This window comes from Capra hircus, chromosome 22 (genome assembly GCF_001704415.2).
Source record: "Capra hircus breed San Clemente chromosome 22, ASM170441v1, whole genome shotgun sequence".
Taxonomy (NCBI): Eukaryota; Metazoa; Chordata; class Mammalia; order Artiodactyla; family Bovidae; genus Capra; species Capra hircus.
Genome location: NC_030829.1, coordinates 21,708,694 through 21,730,484, shown reverse-complemented (window position 1 = coordinate 21,730,484; position 21,791 = coordinate 21,708,694). Strand labels below are relative to the sequence as shown.

Below are 21,791 nucleotides of genomic sequence, written 5' to 3'. Positions count from 1 at the left end.
GCATTAACTAATAATCTCTTGAGTATTTACTATGTGCTGAGCACTTACATAGGGCTTTATCCGCCTGCAATGCCGGAGACCCCAGTTGATTCCTGGGTCAGGAAGATCCACTGGAGAAGGGATAGGCTACATACTCCAGTATTCTTGGGCTTCCCTTGTGGCTCAGTTGGTAAAGAATCCGCCTACAATGCAGCAGACCTGGGTTCAATCCCTCAGTTGGAAAGATCCCCTGGAGAAGGAAATGGCTACCCACTCCAATATTCTAGTCTGGAGAATTCCATGGACTGTATAGAGTTGGACACAACTGAGCGACTTTTACTTTCACTTTCAAGGCAATGAGGGAAGTTCTATAATGATACAAATTGGACCAATGAGGAAATTGAGGCTCAGAGAGTTTGGGTAAATTACTTATCTGGAAAGGGGCCAATATAGGTCTTGCCCAGAGTCATGGGGCTCGTAAGTGAAATACTGGGATTGGAAAGTGGGACTTGGATTTCTGCAGTGTGATGGCAGCACCACCACTATTTGCTACTTGGTTACACTGCCTCACACAGTGTTGGTGGCATGTTACGTGGCCACAAATGGCTTGGGATTAGACAAGGAAATGATCAGAACTGTAGACAGTTCTAGATATTGGCCATCCTCAACTTCACTCTCAGTATCTTACTTTCTGTTGAGCATCTCCTCTGCGTTCCCCTCTGTTCTCTCTTACTTATTTTTGCAAACCTCATCACTTTGATTTACACAGTGCTTATCCAACCCCTGTGACCTTGAAAACTTAGGCCTCACAGTCATTTACTGAAATCTCTCTCTTTCTTTGTTTAAATCTAAAGAACATCAGTGTTGGTAAAGATACAGGATACAAAATTAATATTCAGAAATTTCTGCTGTTTCCATATACTAACAACTGTCAGAAATTAATAAGACAAGCACATATTTAATAGTATCAAAAAGAATAAAATACCTAGGAATAGATTCATCTAAGGAGGTAAAGACCTATTCTTGGAAAACTGTAAGACAATGATGAAAGAAACTGAAAACAATCCAAACAGAGGAAAGATCTGTCATGCTCATGAACTGGAAGAATTAACAGTGTTAAAATGACCACACTCCAAGGCAACCTACAGAGTCAATGTACTTCTATCAAAATGCCAATGACATTTTTTCAGAAAACTAGAACAAATAATTCTTAAATTTGTATGGAACCACAGAAGACCCTAAATAGTCAAAGCAATTTTGAGAAAGAAGCACATGTTTCTAGCAGGGTGTTGCATCCTATGAGGGAAAAGTTTCCCAAACTTCCAACAGGTTTCTTCTCTACAGGAGAATGATGGGAACCTATGACCTCATTCCCCTCCCCTGCCCCCTGCACATAGACTTTTAAGGCAAACTCTACTGTTCCTTCATTTCCCCAAGATTTTTCTGCTTTCACTACAGAATGAGATAGTAACAAACGAGATAAATTTTGTTAAATGAGATAGTAACAAAAATAAGATTTTAATTTAAATTATAATTAAATTATATATTATATATTTTAAAATTATAATATAAGATTATATAATTTAATAATATATAATTATAAGATTATAATTAAATTATAATTTAAAATTATGAGCTAATTAAATTAATCAAAATTTAATTACTTGCTGATTAAGAATTATTCCATCCAACACATGACAGTATTTTCCCTCTTTAATTTTGAATGTGGGTTGACATGTCACCAAGTACCACTTTATGGCTTCAAAACATGGCTCCAAAATAGGTTAGCATTATAAGAAGTCTTTTTTTCTCTTTTCTCTTTTAATATTGGTGCCTCTTCCCTTGTGATCATGTTCTGAAAATAAATTAAGTGGAAAAGAAATAAAGGCTAATTTAATCTGAGAACCTAATTTCTAATACTGATTTGAGGTCAGAATGTACACTTCTTTTTTGAAAAAAAAAAAAATCAAGGGCAACAGACATAATATCTTTATAATAGCAACTTTTCACCCTACTTCTCAAGCCAAGTGAACTTTTTCAAAACCGGGTGAACTCAGACATTTTGGTCTTTCAGAAGGTCAAATGATCATTCAGTTTATGTACAAGTTAAAAATAATTGGTAGTGACCTCTCAGGTGTTCCAGTGGCTAAGATTCTGCACTCCCAATCTGGGGCCCAGGTTCGATCTCTGGTTGGGAAAATAGATCCCACATGCCACAACTAAGAGTTCACAGGCTGCAACTAAGAGACCCAGTACAGCCTAATAAATAAATAATTTTTTTTAAAGAAAAAACATCAGTAAATCCTTACTGGGATCATTTTTTGGAAAGATCAGATCTATTACTTGTTGTTATATGGAATTATTTTCATGGAGCCATAATATATGCTGTTCTTTTTCATTCAGATAGAAAACAGTACATCTGGAAACTCAGAATGGCCTTGCTTTTCCTATGAATGGTATTCTTTTGGAAACAATAATGTTTCTCTCTTACAAATCCTTATTTATTTTTGATGATGGGAGTACTATATGCTTGTTGACTTTTTTGTTCTTATAAGATAAGAGAACACTTATCTGTATAGAATTGCTCATTGGCATCAAAGATTGTCAGTTTCATCTATTAATAGTTCTCAAAGTACCTAAGGTATTGAGTGAGACTTTGACTCCCTGTAAAATAAATGTACTGCTTCCTCCTTATACCCCTAAGTAGAACAGATAAGTGTAATTTAAAGAGTTTGTTTGAGGGAGAGTTGAATAGAGAAACTACTCACAAGAAGCTATTCTTCTCCTTCACTTGCTATATTATATTCAATATAAGTGTTTCCATGACAAAGGATCATCTTGATAATGTGCATCTTTATCAAGGGAGAAATATTCCCTTCTTTAATCAGTTCACCACCCTCAACGGTAGTAAAGTAATTAAAGAAGGCCAGAGGACATGGACTGCATAAGCCGATCTCGGTCACAATTGCTAGGTCTGCAAAATATTACTGTATTGAAGAACAACGAAAGAAATGGGATGAAAGACCATCTGAGGGCTACAGCTATGGTTAAAAAGCAGCCAGACTTCCTATTTGTTACCCTCAAATTCTGCCTTTAAAAGTCTGAAATTCCTTTGGAAGGAAGGTAATGATAAAAGGGAAAAACAGGGACTTCCCTGGTGGTCCAGAAGCTTAGACTCCACATTCCCAATGCAGGGGCCTGGGTTTGGTCCCTGGTCTGGGCACTAGATCCCACATGCTGCAGCTAAGACCTGACAAAGCTAAATAAATAAATGCTGCTAAGTGACTTCAGTTGTGTCTAATTCTTTGCAACTCCTTGGGACTGTAGCCCACCAGGCTCCTCTGTCCGTGGGATTCTCCAGGCAAGAGTGGGTTGCCATGCCCTCCTCCAGGAGATCTTCCTGACCCAGGGATCGAACCCTCATCTCTTATGTCTCCTGCACTGACAGGCAGGTTCTTTACTACTAGTACCACCTGAAAGTGAAAGTGAAGGTCGCTCAGTCGTGTCTGACTCTTAGCGACTCTGAGCGATTTCGTGGACTGTAGTCCTTGGAATTCTCCAGGCCAGCATACTGGAGTGGGTAGCCTTTCCCTTCTCCAGGGGATCTTCCCAACTCAGGGATGAAACCCAGGTCTCTCACATTGCAGGCGGATTTTTTTTCACCAGCTCAGCCACAAGGGAAGTCCAAGAATACTGGAGTGGGTAGCCTAGACTTTCCCCAGGGGATCTTGCCAACCCAGGAATTGAATTGCATTGCAGGCAGATTCTTTACCAACTGAGCTATCAGGGAAGCCCCCAAATAAATAAATAAGTAAATAAATATTAAAAAAGAAGAAAAGTAGACAGCAAAACACTTTGTATTCTACTCAGTTTTTTTCTGTTTTCTCAATGCCCGGTATAGAACCCAGTAGACAGATTATGTGTGTGCTCAGTTGCTCAGTTATGTCCCACTCTTCTGCAACCTCATGGACTGCAGCCCACCAGGCTTCTTTGTCCATGGGATTCTCCAGGCAAGAATACTGGAGTGGGTTGTCATTTCCTCCTCCAGGGGATCTTCCTGACCCAGGGATTGAACCCATGTCTCCTGCAATGGCAAGCCTGTTCTTTACCACTGAGCCACCAGGGAGGCCGGTCCTAGAGTACGTGAAAGTGAAAGTGAAGTCTCTCAGTCGTGTCTACTCTTTACAACCCCATGGACTATAGCCTACCAGGCTCCTCTGTCCATGGGATTTTCCGGGCAATAGTGCTGGAGTGGATTGCCATTTCCTTCTCCAGCAGATCTTCCCGACCCAGGGTTCGAACCCAGGGCTCCCGAATTGTAGACAGACGCTTTACCATCTGAGCCACCAGGGAAATATCAGTTCAGTACTGACCGCCAGCTACTTGCTGCTGCTAAGTCACTTCAGTCATGTCCAACTCTGTGCGACCCCATAGATGGCAGCCCACCAGGTTCCTCTGTCCCTGGGATTCTCCAGGCAAGAACACTGGAGTGGGTTGCCATTTCCTTCTCCAATGCATGAAAGTGAAAATGAAGTCGCTCAGTCGTGTCCTAGAGTACGTAGTTACCCCTTAATATTAGTTCAGTACTGACCGCCAGCTATTTGCTGCTGCTGCTGCTGCTGCTGCTAAGTTGCTTCAGTCGCGTCCAACCCTGTGCCACCCCATGGACTGCAGCCTACCAGGCTCCTCCGTACATGGGAGTTTCCAGGCAAGAGTACTGAAGTGGGTTGCCATTACCTTCTCCGGCCAGCTACTTAAGCAGCCAATAAAATGTTCCTGTATAATTCCTCTACTTGACCCCCCACGCCTCCAATCCCACTTCCCTTGGCTGACCCCCCACCTCACTGATCTGTTTCATAAAGGATTAACCTCAAACTCTCCATCTGGGTTGAACTCATGATGCAGATTACCCATATCCTAAAACTACAATTAGAGGAAAATACTACTTTAAATCTGGGAACAAAATCAAGTGGGAACAAAAGGAAGCAGTTTACTCTCTTGAGTCTAGATATGCTGATGCAACACAGGAAGTGCAAAAGCTGCAGGTTCTGCTTGACTGGTAACTGAATTAAGTAGATTTCAGTACTTGCTTTAGTGACCAGGTCTATTGATAATTAAATAACTTTCCCAGGACTAGGGGAAAATGAAGCCCATAAAAATTCTTAAGTTTTCCACTTCTCTTTTCTTATGCATCATTTGCTTTGCGTTCCTGGTTGACTTGAAAAACCCTAAAAAGAATATATTGCGATGAATTACTCATAATTTGGACACCTTTGACACCAATTTGCCTAGTTATAGTAACTAAGTTGTTTTACATTTTACTTAAAAAGCTAAATGGAAAGTTTGAAATAATTTGTTGCACTCAACTATCACCTTCAAAGGTATGAGAAAGTTTTCCAGCATAACTGTGAAATGATCGGAAAATGGTCATAGAAATATCTAAAATTTGGCAAGATTTTAGATCATTTTTGAGTAAATAGACAAGCACAAATACATAAACATGATTTTTTTAAGATTGCATGCATATGCATGTTTTGCGAGTAAGTTTCAGAGACCACCAGATGCCACTTTTAAATACTCTAGGGTACATCTTCTAAGGACAAGGGCATTCTCCTCTATAACCACAATACCATTATCACACCCAAGAAAATTAGTAATTCCACATGCTCAGTCATTTCAGTCATATCTGACTCTGTGACTCCAGGCTCCTCAGTCTATGGGATCCTCCAGACCAGAATACTGAAGTGGGCTGCCAGGCCCACCTCAATAATTTCACAACATTCTTTAATATACAACCTAGATTCAAATTTTTCTAGTTGCTGAAAAATATCTTCCAAAGATTTTCTTGTTTCTTCCAATTCAGGATCCAGTCACTGGTGACATGTTGTATTTAGTTGTAGTATTTAGTTGCTATATTTGTTTTAGTCTTTTAAAATCCAGATAGTCCTCTTGCTATTTTTTTTTTCCCCGTGACATGGATTTATTTGAAGAGTTTATACCAACGGTCTTGTGGAATGCCCATATCCTGGGTTAGTTTGACTGTATGGTGAAATATTTGGGGCAAGAATGTTTCACGTGTGATATCACGGGCTTCTTATAGAAGAATCGTATCAGGATGGAAATAGTGTTTGCTTGTCCCAGTATTTTTGATAGTGAATTTTATTACTTGGTTAATGTTGGGCGATTGCCACATCTCTTCACTGTAAAGGTCCACTTACACGCATGTGTGTTCAGTAGCTTCAGTCATGTCTGACTCTTTGCAGCCCTGTGGACTGTAGCCTGCTAGCTCCTCTGTCCATGGGATTCTCCAGGTAAGAATACTGGAGTGGGTTGCCATGCCCTCTTCCAGGGGATCTTCCCCACCTGGGATTGAACCTACGTCTCTTATGTCTCCTGCATTGACAGGGGAATTCTTTACCACTAGTGCCACCTGGGAAGCCCCTTCATAATTCCTGGATGGTGAGGAGGCTGAGTTTTACAGACCATAAGAATTTATTTTTCCCCATCAACATTTTACCCAGGAAGTTTGGTATTTATTGATACTGTCTAAACAAATGTTTACTGCAGAAGCTGCAAAATGGTGATTTTCTAATTTTATTATTCCTTCTTCATGTATTAGCTGGCTACTTCTATAAGGAAGAGCTTTCTGTTTTTCTTTTGGCAAACAGATTTCCTTTCAGTTCAAACACTAGGATAAGATAATGAGGCCTTTTCTAAGGTTTCTTCAGGTCCTGAGATCTAACTTGGCTACCAGAGTAGTTTAGGATAATAGTCTTACAGATGGGAGGCGGGAAAGGGAGGGAAATGTCTGAGCTGATAATAAAGCCTTTGTTCTGCATGTGTCACAGGAAGATAATGGGTAAGAAAGCAATAATGCCTTTGATTTGCTCACAAGAGTCTTGATAATATTGGCAGCAATAATCAGAGATGGTATCACTTTCATATAGCTTAACGTTGTAGTAACTACTTCATTTTTGTGTTCTATAGCTATAATGTTGCCTCCTGGATTTTATATCATTGACAATTTGCCCATATTCCCTCCACACGCAAGGTTACTGACAAATCTATGCATTTATTTATTTATTTGCCTTGGGTCTTAGCTGCTGCCCACGTGACCTTGCTTGCATCATGTAGGATCTTTTGTTGTGGCACACAGACTGAAGTTGTGCGTGGGCTCAGTAGTTGTGCACAGGCCTATTTGCTCCATGGTATATGGAATCTTAGATCTTAGTTCTCTGACCAGGGATCAAACCCGTGTTCCTTACACTGCAAGATGGACTCTCAACCTCTGGATCAGCAGGGAAGTCCCCAACAGTCTCTTTTAAACTCCAGAGATAGGACAGCAACTATAGGGCCTCTTCTGGTTCATCCCTTTTCTTAGTCTCAGAGAATGCCCAGAGCCTCAGCTCAGAGAAAACATTTTGCTTTTCCTATAGCTCCACGCTTTCCTTGTGGCTCAGATGGCAAACGAATCTGCTTGCAATGCAGGAGACCCTGGTTCGATCTCTGGGTCAGGAAGATTCCCTGGAGAAGGGAAGGGCTACCCACTCCAGTATTCTTGCCTGAAGAATCCCATGGTCAGAGGAGCCTGGTGGGCTACAGGGTTGCAAAGAATGGACACAACTGAGCTACCAACACTCTTTTCCTAGCTCTGTATCAAATTGTTCTCTCTCTTGCTCTTGTCCAAATGCCAACTGTACTTTTCCCATCTCAGATAGGGCTGCTGTGTGTTTCTGAGTCATTTCTTCTGGCCATCCTTATGGTTTCAATAGTGAATTAGCCAGTAAATGCTGAGCACCTACTCTGTATGCAAAGCTGAGGTAGATGCTATACAAATATAGGGATCTGGTCTCTATCTTCAAAGAGTTTATCTGGTTGGAGAGACAATGTCACAGAAAGATGGAGCTAAAAGCCAATCTAGTCTTGCAGGAGTATCTATGAATGAGCGGAGGGGTGGTGGTGGTGTTGGTATGAGGAATTCCAAGAACCAATGCTAAAATTGTGAACATTTGTGTTGTGCTGGGGCAAATGTCTGTGGGTTCTGAGATTCTCAAAAGGGCTGTGAGTACATCCTTCCACCACAAAAATAAAGTAAGATGTTTCGATAAAACCCAAATGAACTTTTTGGCCAGCGCAATAGAATCTTTTACCTGGACGAAAATGGGGACTAATATTGCCCTAATAATCTGATATTTGGTTTGGAGGTGAGTCTTCTTTCATCACAATCAACATTTACTCATGCTTGTTGACAGTGTTGTCTTGGTACAGCTAGGATGAGCTTGCAAAGCCACTCATGTCCAATGATGTGTGTGATCTGGTGAGGTTGGCAGAACAAGGACCATTGGCTTCACTCTATCAAAATAACTGTGACTGTCCACAGTTACATGGATATTAAGGGTGCAGCTAGGGGCCACACCCTTTGTTTTTTTCCCGATCTTTGCTTTCTCCAGCATATCTTGCTCTGTTAATCAGGGTAGCATTTGTGGGTGGGCTTCTAGGAAGATTAATTCAGTTGCAATTTTTAGCTAAATGCCACTGATGAGAATCTGTTTCTATTTGTAGGGTTTCCCTGGGGTAGCTGGTGTGCTAGTTTTGGATGTTCCTCAGATGTCTGCTCAGTCTGTCAAAGTGTCCTGACTGCAGAGCCCTTCTACTTCCCCGCATAGGGCATTTTCAAGGGCAGAGTCATAAATGGCAGCTTTCAGGGCTGTTCGTCATCTCAAATTGGATCTTGAGAATCAGACTCTCTGTGCTCTAGACCAGCACTGTCCAGTTGTATATGATATAAGCCTTGTGCATAATTTTGCATATTGTAGTGATATAGTAAAAAAGTTTAAAAGGAAACAGATGACATTCATTTTTTATTCCAAATAATGCTTTAGTAAATGTATTAGTTTAAATAGAATTAAATATCTAACATAATTTAAAAAAATGAAATATAATTTGTATGTTGTGTAACATTAAGGTATACAATGTGAGGTGACATTAGTTTTAATAGTTACTTTGTTTAACTCATATCCGAATATTATCATTTTACCATGTGATCAATATAAAAATATTGATGAGATATTTTAACTTTCCTGTCATAAGCGTTTGAAGTTTAGTGTGTATTTTACACCTTCTTCACATCTCAGTTACAAATAGCTACATCTTAAGTGCCCAAATGTCTTGTAGCTACTGTATTAGAGAGCACAGATCTAGAAAATTTTTCTAGGGAAAAATACAACTAAGACAAATAAGCCCCCTTACCTCTATAGATAATGGAGGGTGAGTCGGGCAGTGGCCCTTTTATTGTGATATGAATCACCAGTCATACACCATCGCAGAGAACTTCTGAGCATCATTGCAAATTTATTACAACTACCTTCTGGTGACCCAGTAGCTTCCAGAACTTGAGGTTAGTTGCATAATGTTGAAAAGGACTATTCATACATACAGGTAGAGGAAACAGTCTGTGACGCAAATGGGCTACAAGGTGTGTGCCCAGAAAATATGTTCATCTAGCTTGCCACATGCCTGCCACACCTCCTGTCAAAACACCTTTTTAGAATGAACTTTTTTTTTTTTTTGGCATATGTAAAAAAATACACAGACAAAGGACTAAGGCTTTCTGAGTTAGGAATGGTAGGGAATACAACCATGAATAAAAGATGGCCCCTGCCTTTAATGAAACTTGTCTTCTCGATGAGAAGACAGTGGAGATAACAGTTAAAGGTCAGGCGTCCACAGTATGGTGAGGATGAATATTACCCAACTCCAGCCCTCAGACATGACCAAGTTTTCTTAAGAAAACCCACTTTAAAATCCCACTGTTTCTCTGAGTTAGGAGCACAGGAAATAATCACCCTTTAATGTTTACCAGTTATGTTAGCATAGAATGATTTGTTGAATTTAAAACATAGAGCCACAAACCATTTAGAAATGGAACAGATTGTTTTCATGAAGGAAAAGAAGAAAGGGGACAGATATGTAAGGTGTGGATTCATTTTTTGTGACAGGTCAGGGGAGCGTCTTGCTGATGGGACTGGTAGCTTGAGGCTTTAGGCACAAGGCTGTGGTGTCCAACAACCAGAGGATGATGTTGAAAAAGAGGAGACAAGAGTGAAAGTGATAACCATTCTTGCTGATTAAATGCTTATATGAGTAGACAAATACAATGTATATGTTTACATTGGGGAAGCTGTGGATGGCAGTGGTTAAGAACTAAGGATTGGGAGACTTCCCTGGTGGTCCAGTGGTTAAGAATCCCTTGCAAATGCAAGGGACATAGGTTTGATCCCTGGTCGGGAAACTAAGATCCCACATGCTGCGACTAAAACCTAAGGCAGCCAAAAAAAAAAAAAAAAAGAAGAAGAAGAAGAACCAAGGTTTGGGAGTCAAGACAGCCTACCCCGCTGTGTGACTTTGGGAGTTATTTAACTTCTCTATGCCTCAACTTTCTCATAAGTTAAAAAAAAAAGTTCATTAATAGGACTTGATGAGAGAATGTACATGAAGAGTTTAGAATAATGCCTGGCACATGGCATGAATCCAATAATTATTATCTAAATTATTATTAGCCAATAATTATTATTACTTTGGGCATTATTATGTCAGTAATAATTATTAGCTATGGTGCTCCCCTAATTTGTTGCTGAAGTCCACAAGACTGTGGACTCTGTATCAAGCAATCCTGACAAAAGACTGGCAAATTCTAATGATTTTTCTCCCTCTCCGATGGCAAAACTAGGGCAAAGAGATAAAAAATGACTTGCCCAAGGGCTCAGGGGCTGCTCCCAAAATGGGGAGGGAGGCCATTTAAAGTAGTGCTGATGGATTTCCCCAAAGACAAGGACTTAGTACACTTATAGGCTGGAATTGGAATCCGGGCTGCACTACTTAACTGATGGTGTCATCTTGAGAATTCATCTGATTTCTTTGAGCTCTCAGTTGTGCCTCTGTCAAATAGGGACAATAAATAAGTCAAGGGTTGTTAAAACTCATGAAAAGTGCATGTGGGCTGGGCTCAAAAAAGTCAAACTCCCCAATTATTATTATTGCTGTTGTTGCTGTTGTAGCAGATCTTTTGCGGCGGTAGGCAGTGCCTATCCGGAACACAGTGGAACACTCAACACCATGCCCCAGTGCCTGGCACCCAGTACACTCTCAGGAAATGTCGGGAGAATGAACGCACATCTGAGGCTCGACTTGCCCACCTTCCCAAAGCGAGAGCCTGAGCAGATAGCCCGGGATGTCCAGGCATCACTTAGCAGTGAGCTGAATCCACTTTATGTCCCGGAAGCCCCTGTAGGACCTGCTGGAGGGCGCCCCGCCTGGACGCGCATCTTCTTGTGAGCGGCTCGCTCCAAAGCCCTTATTTTTCTGGTTTGCGGTTTATTTACTTAAGCATTTGCAACTCCCGGGAGGAGAGGGGCTGCTTGTAGCAGGGTCAGCACCGAGGTCGTGATTCGTATTTATTTTCTGCCTCTCAATCACAGCACCGGCAAGTCACAACCAGGCTCCTTTACATGTGCACGGAGACGCTTGCGTTTCTTTACCTCCTGAGGGGCAAGGAAAGACGAGCGCAGTTCGGGTTCAGGAAAGTGCTCTCAAGCCTTTTGCCTGTGTTCCCACTTGCGTTGCTCCCAGACTTAGATTTCTGTGCAAACCCGAAGAGAGCGGAACAGCTTAAATAAAGACAACCTCACGCCTTTAATCCTTGACCGCAAACACTGGAGTTTTTGTGCCCTGGATTTCTGAAATTCTTGGCTGGGTACTCAAAGCGGGGGAAGGGTGGGTAACAGCTTGTAAAAACTTCCCAAAGCAGAAATCCGAGCTCTTCCCCGCCCCCTGCTCCCAATGACACCTGGATTCTAGAGAAATGGGGCAGCCGACGGAGGAGCGTCCCCAAGGGCTGGGGGCGCCCCCCACGGGTGGTTTTGAGTCGCGGGTTCCTAAGTCAACGGGTTCTCGGCGCAGAGCCGGGTTTGAAGCCCGGACTCCCCGCAGGACGCCCCTCCCTGTCCCTGTGCGCGTCTATTTAGAGCCCAGCCTGGGAACCCATGGGATTCTGGGACTTGTAGTTCACCCTCGCAGCCCCAGGCGCTGCCACGACCCCGGACTCGGACTACATTGCCCAGGGAGCGTCCCGGCCTATATAAGCTGCCAGGAGCTGCTTCGAAGTGCAGTAACCATGTGGATGTGCTGCTGAAGCGTTTCCTCTAGCTCGCTGGGGTGGGAGGAGAGAAGGAGGAGGTGGTGGTGGTGGAGGAGGAGGCAGAGGGTGGAGAGAGAGAAATCGCACGCCGAGAGGAGGTGTGGGTGTTCCGCTTCCATCCTAACGGAACGAGCTCTCTCTTCGCGGACATGGGATTACCCAGCGGCTGCTAACCCCCTCTCCTCGCCCTGCTCCGCCAAAGTGGCGTGGCTCCCCGGGCACTAAGGTAGCGGCTGGGGGCCGGGTAGAGGGCGCGGGGAGTTGGTACTGTCCCCAGGAGCAGAAGTTTTTGCCTCGCTCTCTTCTCGTTCTTGGTGGATTTTCATGCACTTGCATGCATTTTAGGGGTTCTTTTCCTGAGGGCATTTTGGGGGTGTTCATTTAAGGTTAAAAAAAATTCTCGATTCCATCGACTGGCTTTGAGGCTACTCATTCTGGGTTGTAAAGGCATTCCCCCAAGTTGGAAACTAGCAGCAGCCGCAGAAAATAGTGGGTTTTGGTGGCGGGGGGGCAGGGAGGGAGGTCGTGGAGATGTCCTATGTGAGTAGGCTAAAGGAAACAATCTTTCTTAAAATGCAGCCTTCCGTTGTGCTGCAAGGGAGAGGAATGCATATGTGGGGGCCCCAGTGGGGAGGTTTTAGAAAAACGGAAGAGAACCCGGGGAGCGGTGACGGATGAAGTGTGGACGGAGCTCACGCCTGATGGGGATGCGGGCTTTGGATACTTGGCCTCCGCTCCTGGAAACAAGTGCTTTGGGATCAGCCAAACACCTCTCTTAGTTTCAGCCCCACGGCGCGTTCGAAGTTTGTGCGTACTTAGTCTCACTTGTCAGTTGTATATTGGAAACAGATGAAATGACCAGTAATCTTTACCTAAGCGAACCCACCAATCTGGTGGTGGTGGCGGTCCTGCGTGTGTATGTGTGTGTTTTGGGGGAGGGAGGAGAGGGTAGTCTCTCCAGGAAGGAGGTTAACTGCAAGTGGAAGTGTAGAATTTGAAAATTTCTATTAGGGACCCACTTCTGTCCAATCTCGCATTCAGCTTTCTTTCTTTCTCAATTACTTAGGAGCTGACCACCAGGGAGCAGAACTCACACCCCTGGCTGGGCGTGTTTTGGCAACAGAGTGCCTGACCTGGGTCAGGTGAGTGCGGAAGCCTGAAAGCTGTAGTTAATAATGAGTTTTGGTCCTAAGCCTATTTTAAGTTCTCGCTAAGGAGTCATGGAGATGGGGAGTAGGAAGAGACAGGAAACTCCATGGCAAATTCTCTGAAATTTGTCACTGCCTGTGGTAAGGGCTTTAGGGAATGTATGAGATCCAGGGGGCAGTCCTGTCTAGTACTTTTGGCCCTGACTCAGAAGTGAAGCAGCCTGAAGGTTTACGGGAGCAGGGGGAAAAAAGAAATAGATGGAGCAGTAAAAGGGATGCCCACTGGTGATCTGAGAATTGAACTTGCCAGGAGGTGTGCTGATTATTTAAATTTTGAAAGATGCAGTGCATTTCATCTGCCAAGATACATAAGCAAAATTTATCTGCTTCGCTCTTTCAAAAATAGTCACTTTCCTTTTTTTCCCCCCTTATACTGTGAATATGTGTTTAATCAGAGTAGGTTGTGTGGCAAGAGATTAAAGTGGGTTGCTGGCAAATTGAACTTGAAAAAGGGAAGTTCTTGAAGCATAAGAAAGTAACATCCAATCCTTGATGCCACCTGAGCATCACTGTGGATTCCTGTGGTTTAGGTGCCTGTCATGGGATATGAGCTGAGAGCATCATTTATCTGTAAACGCAAGCAGCTCTTATGTTTTCTCCTGCAAATGTTCAGACTGCACTTCAAGAGAGGGAGGTTTTACCAGGTGCGCAAATGCCCATTGCTGCAGATTTGAGCATCACAAGCTTTTTCTTCTGAAATGGTTAGGGATAGGATAAACAACAGGGTAATAAAGGTGGGTGGGGCCTGGGTCTTCATAACTTATTTAACATTCTAAATATTTAGCTGTTCCCTGGGCTACAATCTTTGGGCTTTTCTAATTAGAAAAGAAGTCAGACACTTCATTATAGTAGTACTGTGCTTTTGTTTCCTGTTGATAAGATCCTCCGGAGTGCTGGTGGAGTGGGAAGTATTTGGATGTGTGAGGTCCACTTCCTTTTTGGAGTTCTCTTGACTCCCATAGCTACATGGGCATTCATAAGGCCAAGGATTGGGTTCAGTTCCCCTCTTCAGAGGAAGCTGCAGGCAAGGAGAAAGTGGTCCACAAAATCTTCTCTGACTGGTTGCTAAAAATGAGAATAATACACATGAAGTACTTGTAAGGCAGGTCCACAGCTATACATCACAGGAACCCTGTGAGTCAGATACGGGCGAAGAAGCTGAGGTGCAGAGTGAGATCACTTGTCCAGTGGATGCAAGCTGTAACCCCAGGCTTTGGGACTTTGCTGTTTCCCACAAATGCGTCTCAATGGAGGGGGAATATGAGGGTAACTAGGAAAAATGGTACATGTATTGCTGTTGAAGAAATAACTCTTCATTGTGTCCCACCAATGATAAAGGAACAAAGTGACCTTGATGTAGGAAAAAACAATGTAGCCGTAGGTGTAAAAATGAAAGACTCTTGGTTTTTGAGGAGGTCTTAGGTATTGTACTGAGTTCACTTTAGAAAACTGTCTGCTGAAAGCCTACATGAGGAGAGTAAAAGAATCCAAACTACAAGTAACACTATCTGGATTCAACATTGGGTTAATTTCATACCTGAAATGCATCTTGATCAGCTACATCAAGGCATCTGAGTAGGTTACAAGAATCAGGTGTTGCTCTATTGGAATAATTTGTAAGTTTAAATTGCAGTGAATCTGAACTGTGAAATGTTGACTGTCTTTTCATATACTCTTAGTTTGCTTTGTGGCCAATTGTGCAAGATCACTTTTCTTTTTCGTTTCTTACTTTCACTTGCGTGTGTGTATGTGTTGAAAGTATAATCTGCTTTTTGAATAATTCAAATTGAAACAATATCCTACCAAGATTTCTTTCTTATCAGGCAGGCAAAGTTCTTCATGCTCTAAATGAATTACTCCTGGTCTCCCGTTTGAGACTCATGGAAGTTCTTTGGGGTTGACAATGGTGTTACCTATTTAAACAAAGTGGTTGCCTTCTGGAGAGAATAAGCATCTTTAGGAAGAAGAGGTGGAAACTTTGCTTAGAGAAGAGATAGGTGAACTGAAATCCTTGCTTTATATATCAAAGTATTTTCAACTGAGGAAGACCATGGTCTTAAAGAGAGAAAGAAACTTCTAATACAATGGTGTGCAACCAACCGACTTGCACAGCAAAAAAATCAAATGGCTTTTTAGTTCATTTGTAATGATTGAATGGAAAATCTGATTTATTTATGAGCAACTCTTAAACCAAAGTGAAACAACAGACACCAAATTTGAACAACAGAAAAAACTCAAAATATTAAAATTAGGCCTGTAGTTAAGTTTTCAGGTCAAGCTGTCCTTGCATACATCTGATTAAAAGCCTGCCCAAGGCCAGTGTCGGTTTTCTTTGCTGTTGGTTTGATCTTTTAAAATAAAACACATTGCTTTCACGGACTGTTTATTAACTGTAAGTATTAATACATACAGTTTTTTTTTTAGTTCACTTAGCCTGTTTTAATTTTTTCCTGACTCTTTTGATGAAATCAACTGAGGCTTGAAGTCAGTGACGTGAATGACATAATTTCCTTGATTCCTACCAGTTGTCATAGTGTTTCTGGTTCTGAGGCTATTGCTAATGAGGATGAGCTGGAACCACCATCCACTGAGCTATTCCTTGTATTGAACTTTGTCTGGATTCTTCCCTAAACTGGACATAGTTTAAGGCACTTGGTGTGATAAATCTATCCTAGCAATTCTAATGCTGACTAAAATTATGGTTAAACTATTTTATTCCTTCATTCAAATCTTTGGAGTACCTGCTATGTGCCAGGGTGTGTTCCAGATGCTGAGGTTACAGCAGTAGAAGTCCTATACCTTTTATTTTTTAAATTTTGGCTGCTTTGGGTCTTGTTGTGATAAACGAGCTTTCTCTAGTTGCAGCATATAGGCTAAGTTGTAAGTGCAATCTTAGTTCCCTGCCAAAGGATCGAACCCTCATATCCTCTGGAAGGAGAGGCAAATTCTTAATCACTGGACCACCAGGAAAGTCCTCAAGCGCCCTATTCCTAAGAGGTCTTAAATGCTAGTTCAGGGGAGGCAGCCAATATAAAAAGCAAGTATTATAGTATGACAGGTAGTAAATGATTTGAGGAAAAATGGAGTAAGGACTGAGAGAAAACAACAGTGTTGGTGAAGAAGTGGATAAGTTGGGACCCTTGTGTGCTGTTGGTGGGAACGTGCAATGTTGCTGCTGCTGTGGAAGACAGTGTGGCTGTCCCTCAAAAAATTAAGCATAGAAATTACCAGATAATCCAGCAGTTCCTCTTTTGAGTATATACCCCAAGGAATTGAAAGCAGGAACTCAAACGTATTGGTACGGCCATGTTCACAGCAGCATTATTCATGATAGCCAAAAGATGGAAATAACCCAAATGTTCACAGAAGGATGAGTGGATAAATAAGATGTAGTATATCTGCACAGTGGAATATTACTAGGCCTTAAAAAGAAATGAAATTCTGATACCTGCTGCAACAGAGATGAACCTTGAAAACATTCTGTTAAGTGAAATAGAAAGTGAAAAGTGTTAGTCATCACTCAGTCATGTCCGACTCTCTGTGACCCCATGGACTGTAGCCCACGAGACTCCCCTGTCTGTAGAATTCTCCAGGCAAGAATACTGGAGTAGGTGGTCCTTTGCTTCTCCAGAGGATCTTCCCAACCCAGTGATCGAACCTGACTCTCCTACTTTGCAGGCACATTCTTTACTGTCTGAGCCACCAGGGAAGCCAGATGCAAAATAGCAAATAGTGTATGGTTCCACTTTGAAGAGGTCCCTAGAGCAATCACATTCACAGAGGCAGAAAGCAGAATAGTGGCTGCCCTGGGTGGGGGTGCTGGGGAATGAGGAGTTTAATGGGCTCAGAGTTTCCTTTTGGGGAAGATGAAAAGGTACTGGAAATGGATTGTGGTGATGGTTGCAGAACAAAGTTGACTGTACTTAATGCCTCTGAATCATACAGTTAAACATGGCTAAAATGGTAAATTTTATGTTATGCATGTATATTTTACCACAATAAAAAGGAAGGGTATCAGCAACAGAACAGGGTAAAGGGGATCAGGGAGCACTATGGTAGGGGGTGGGAATCGGGAAAGGGCTCATTAGTAGAGATCTGAAGGAAGTGAGTGGGTGAGCCAGGTAGGTGTCCAGTGGAGGATGGTTGTTCCAAAGGGCCGAGCGGCAAGTGGCAGGGCCCTAGGGTGGGAGCAGGTGGAGCGTGTTAGAGGAAGGGTGAGGAGGCCAGAGTGGCTGCAGCTGAGGGAGAGTGCGTGCGTTCCCGCCAAGGGAATCAGGGACAGAATATGCAGGGACCAGGTTTTTGCCAGTTAGCCAATTTGTTCTAAACTCAAGCAGAATTCTCAGTGGTTCTCAGCATCACTGAACCGCCTTGTCCTCTCCAGAGAGACTTTGGGAGGCTGTCAGGATCACCTGGAACTTGATGGGGGTGGTGGTGAGTAAAACCAAGATTTCTAGACTGTCTAGTTAATCACCTGATATGTGTGGGACTGTAATTCACTTCAGGAGGAAAGGCATCTTTGATAAAATAGGTGAAGTTACAGTTGGCTTAGATAACAAAAATGTTCTAAGAACCTAATGATATTCCTGGGGATTTATCTGCATTATGAATCTTTTTTGCCCCGTGGCCACCCTACAGAGTGTCTAGTTTCATATTAAGGAATTACAGGAAGAGGATTCATGCTCTGCTATCTAATTTCATCCTTGGGGAATATGAAGTTCCATGTAAGTGATTCTCCTTGATGAGTGATGTCGACCCCTCCATGTGTACAAACTTGTAACAAGGATATATGTCGTTAGTTTTTGCATAAGATGTATGTATTCAGTTGTAAAACATTAGGGTATATAAACAAAGACAAATACAAAAAACCCAGTCACTCCTAGGCCCACCAGCTAAGATGAGAATTTCAGACTTTCCTTCTAAGTACAGACATAAATTTTAAATTTCATGAAAAGGGTGTCATCCCTCCTGTTTGGTACCTTACCTTTTGCACTCTGTATTGTGAACATCTTTTCTTGTTAGATGTTAGAAATAGATGTCTAAGTCATTTATCTAAAGGTATTTTTGATGGGGTGTCATTGGAATGAGGACAGATATGGAATCATTAGGGTAGAAAAAGTGTATTGTTCAGGTTCCATCACCATCATAGAGTCCAGGTTTTCTCATTCATTTTGTACTGTTTTTATAACTGATTCACTTTGCTGTACACCTGAAACACAACATTATAAATCAATTATACTCCAATACAAATTTTTAAAAAATAGAAAAGCATTTAAAAAGAAAACTAAGTGGGTGGTAGGGCACTATTCAAATGCCAGTTATCATATTACACTATTCAAATGTCAGTTATCTTATTATGGAGGTAAAGGCTAGTAGTCATTCATTTAAATAAAGAATTTTTCATTTGCTCTGCAAAGTCACCAAACCCTGTTAGGGCCAGGCACTTTTTTTTTTTTAATATTTATTTATTTGGCTCCATTGGATCTGAATTTCAGCACAGGTGATCTTTGTGGATCATGTGGGACCTTCTGTTGCAACACTTGGACTGTCTACTGGTGGCCCTGGGGCTCCAGAGCACTCAAGCTCAGTAGTTGTGGTATATGGGCTTAGTTGCTCCATAACATGTGGGATCTCAGTTTTCTGACCAGGAATGGAACCTGCGCTCCCTGCATCGCAAGGCAGATTCTTAACCACTGGTCCACCAGGGAAGTCCTCCAGGCACTCTTTTGTTTGTTGGCTCTTAAAAGGAAAACTATACTGTAGAAAATTAGAAACACATGTAGTAGTAGCAGTCTTAGTGTTATGAACCCCTCTTTACTCTTCACCCACCCGCCATAGTTTATCAGTTCATCACCCATCTTCTTTTAGCTGCATTCTCAAACACCCTCCCGCCTCTTCTTGGATGACACTGAAGGAAATCTCAGATACACTAGTTCATCTATATTGTAGTATATATTGCTGGCATAATCACAATACTATTATCCATCTCCAGGAGGGGAAAAGCAAATTTTAAAAACTAGTCTGTGTTCTCATCTCCTTGATTTAAATAAATTTATTATTTCAACATATATATAATGATAACAGATATGCATACTTTTAACAGTTTGAATAAGGAACCAAATAAGGTCAATATATTACAAATGATTGATGTGTCTTTTAATTTGTATATTTCCTTGTTACCACTTTCCCCCCACCATGGATTTTTTGGTTGTTACTAAAGAAACTCATTTCAGTCGCTCAGTCGTGTCAGACTCTTTGCAACCCCATGAATCGTAGCATGCCAGGCCTCCCTGTCCATCACCAACTCCCGGAGTTTACCCAAACTCATGTCCATCAAGTCAGTGATGCCATCCAGCCATTTCATCCTCTGTCGTCCCCTTCTCCTCCTGCCCCCAATCCCTCCCAGCATCAGGGTCTTTTCCAATGAGTCAACTCTTCTCATGAGGTGGCCAAAGTATTGGAGTTTCAGCTTTAGCATCAGTCCTTCCAATGAACACCCAGGACTGGTCTCCTTTAAGATGGACTTGTTGGATCTCCTTGCAGTCCAAGGGACTCTCAAGAGTCTTCTCCAACACCACAGTTGAAAAGTATCAATTCTTCAGCACTCAGCTTTCTTGACAGTCCAACTCTCACATCCATACATGACCACTGGAAAACCCATAGCCTTGACTAGATGGACCTTAGTTGGCAAAGTAATGTCTCTGCTTTTGAATATGCTATCTAGGTTGCTCATAACTTTCCTTCCAAGGAGTAAGCGTCTTTTAATTTCATGGCTGCAGTCACCATCTGCAGTGATTTTTGAGCCCCAAAATACAAACTCTGATACTGTTTCCACTGTTTCCCCATCTATTTGCCATGAAGTGATGGCACCAGATGCCATGATCTTTGTTTTCTGAATGTTGAGCTTTAAGCCATTTTTTTCACTCTCCTCTTTCACTTTCATCAAGAGGCTTTTGAGTTCCTCTTCACTTTCTGCCATAAGGGTGGTATCATCTGCATATCTGAGGTTATTGATATTTCTCCCAGCAATCTTGATTCCAGGTTGTGTTTCTTCCAGCCCAGCATTTCTCATGATGTACTCTGCATAGAAGTTCAATAAGCAGGGTGACAATATACAGCCTTGACGTACTCCTTTTCCTATTTGAAACCAGTCTGTTGCTCCATGTCCAGTTCTAACTGTTGCTTCCTGACCTGCATACAGATTTCTCAAGAGGCAGGTCAGGTGGTCTGGTATTCCCATCTGTCTCAGAATTTTCCACAGTTTATTGTGATCCACACAGTCAAAGGCTTTGGCGTAGTCAATAAAGCAGAAATAGTTGTTTTTCTAGAACTCTCTTGCTTTTTCCATGATCCAGCGGATGTTGGCAATTTGATCTCTGGATCCTCTGCCTTTTCTAAAATCAGCTTGAACATCTGGAAGTTCATGGTTCACTTATTGCTGAAGCCTGGCTTGGAGAATTTTGAGCATTACTTTGGTGGCCTGTGAAATGAGTGCAATTGTGCAATAGTTTGAGCATTCTTTGGCATTGCCTTTCTTTTTGATTGGGATGAAAACTGACCTTTTCCAGTCCTGTGGCCACTGCTGAGTTTTCCAAATTTGCTGGCATATTGAGTGCAGCACTTTCACAGCACGATACCTTTTCTTATGGGCTGGATTTTGCCGACTGCATCAGTGTGATGTAGTTGAAGATGTTCCCCTCTCCTCTGTATTTGTTATGTTTAATTTTATAGTTAGAAGTAGGGGCTTGATCAGAGTCATTTGCCCCCACCAAGTCTGTTTTGTGAGCTCACTCAGAGGAGTGTGTGATATGTATGGCTATGCCTTCTTGTGATTAACATCGAGTGATGCTTACTGCTTCAATGTGTTAGTTCAATTGAACTGTAAAGCTTTTATTTTTCTGTATTTATTAGCTGGAATATTTTGTGAAATGCAACTTTCTCTACTTAGTACATTGGCCAAAAAGTTTACTTGGGTTTTTCTATATGATGTTATGGAAAAACCCAAACAAACTTTATGGCCAGCTTAGTATTTACTTCCCTAGGGCATGTTGTCAAAGAAGGCAATGGCACCCCACTCCAGTACTCTTGCCTGGAAAAATCCCATGGATGGAGGAGCCTGGTGGGCTGCGGTCCATGGGGTCGCTAGGAGTCAGACATGACTGAGCGACTTCACTTTCACTTTTCACTTTCATGCATTGGAGAAGGAAATGGCAACCCACTCCAGTGTTTTTGCCTGGAGAATCCCAGGGATGGAGGAGCCTGGTGGGCTTCCGTCTATAGGGTCGCACAGAGTCAGACACGACTGAAGTGACTTAGCAGCAGCAGGGCATATTGTTGTTTAAGTCACTTAGTTGTGTCCGACTCTGTAGCACACCATGGGAATTCCCAGGAAAGAATCCTGGAGTGGG

General features: G+C 42.2%; 1 protein-coding gene across 6 annotated transcripts in view; it reads left to right on the top strand.

The window, feature by feature from the left end:
- Nucleotides 12,164-21,791, top strand: part of ITPR1 (inositol 1,4,5-trisphosphate receptor type 1) — a 350,791-nt gene continuing 341,163 nt past the window's right edge. For 5 of the 6 annotated variants that reach the window (XM_013973556.2, XM_018066872.1, XM_013973555.2 and 2 more), the window contains exons 1-2: nt 12,164-12,401; nt 13,242-13,317. The gene's annotated coding sequence lies outside the window, so the exon portion shown is untranslated. The remainder of the gene's footprint in view (nt 12,402-13,241; nt 13,318-21,791) is intronic. The other variant, XM_013973557.2, reaches the window with a different exon arrangement.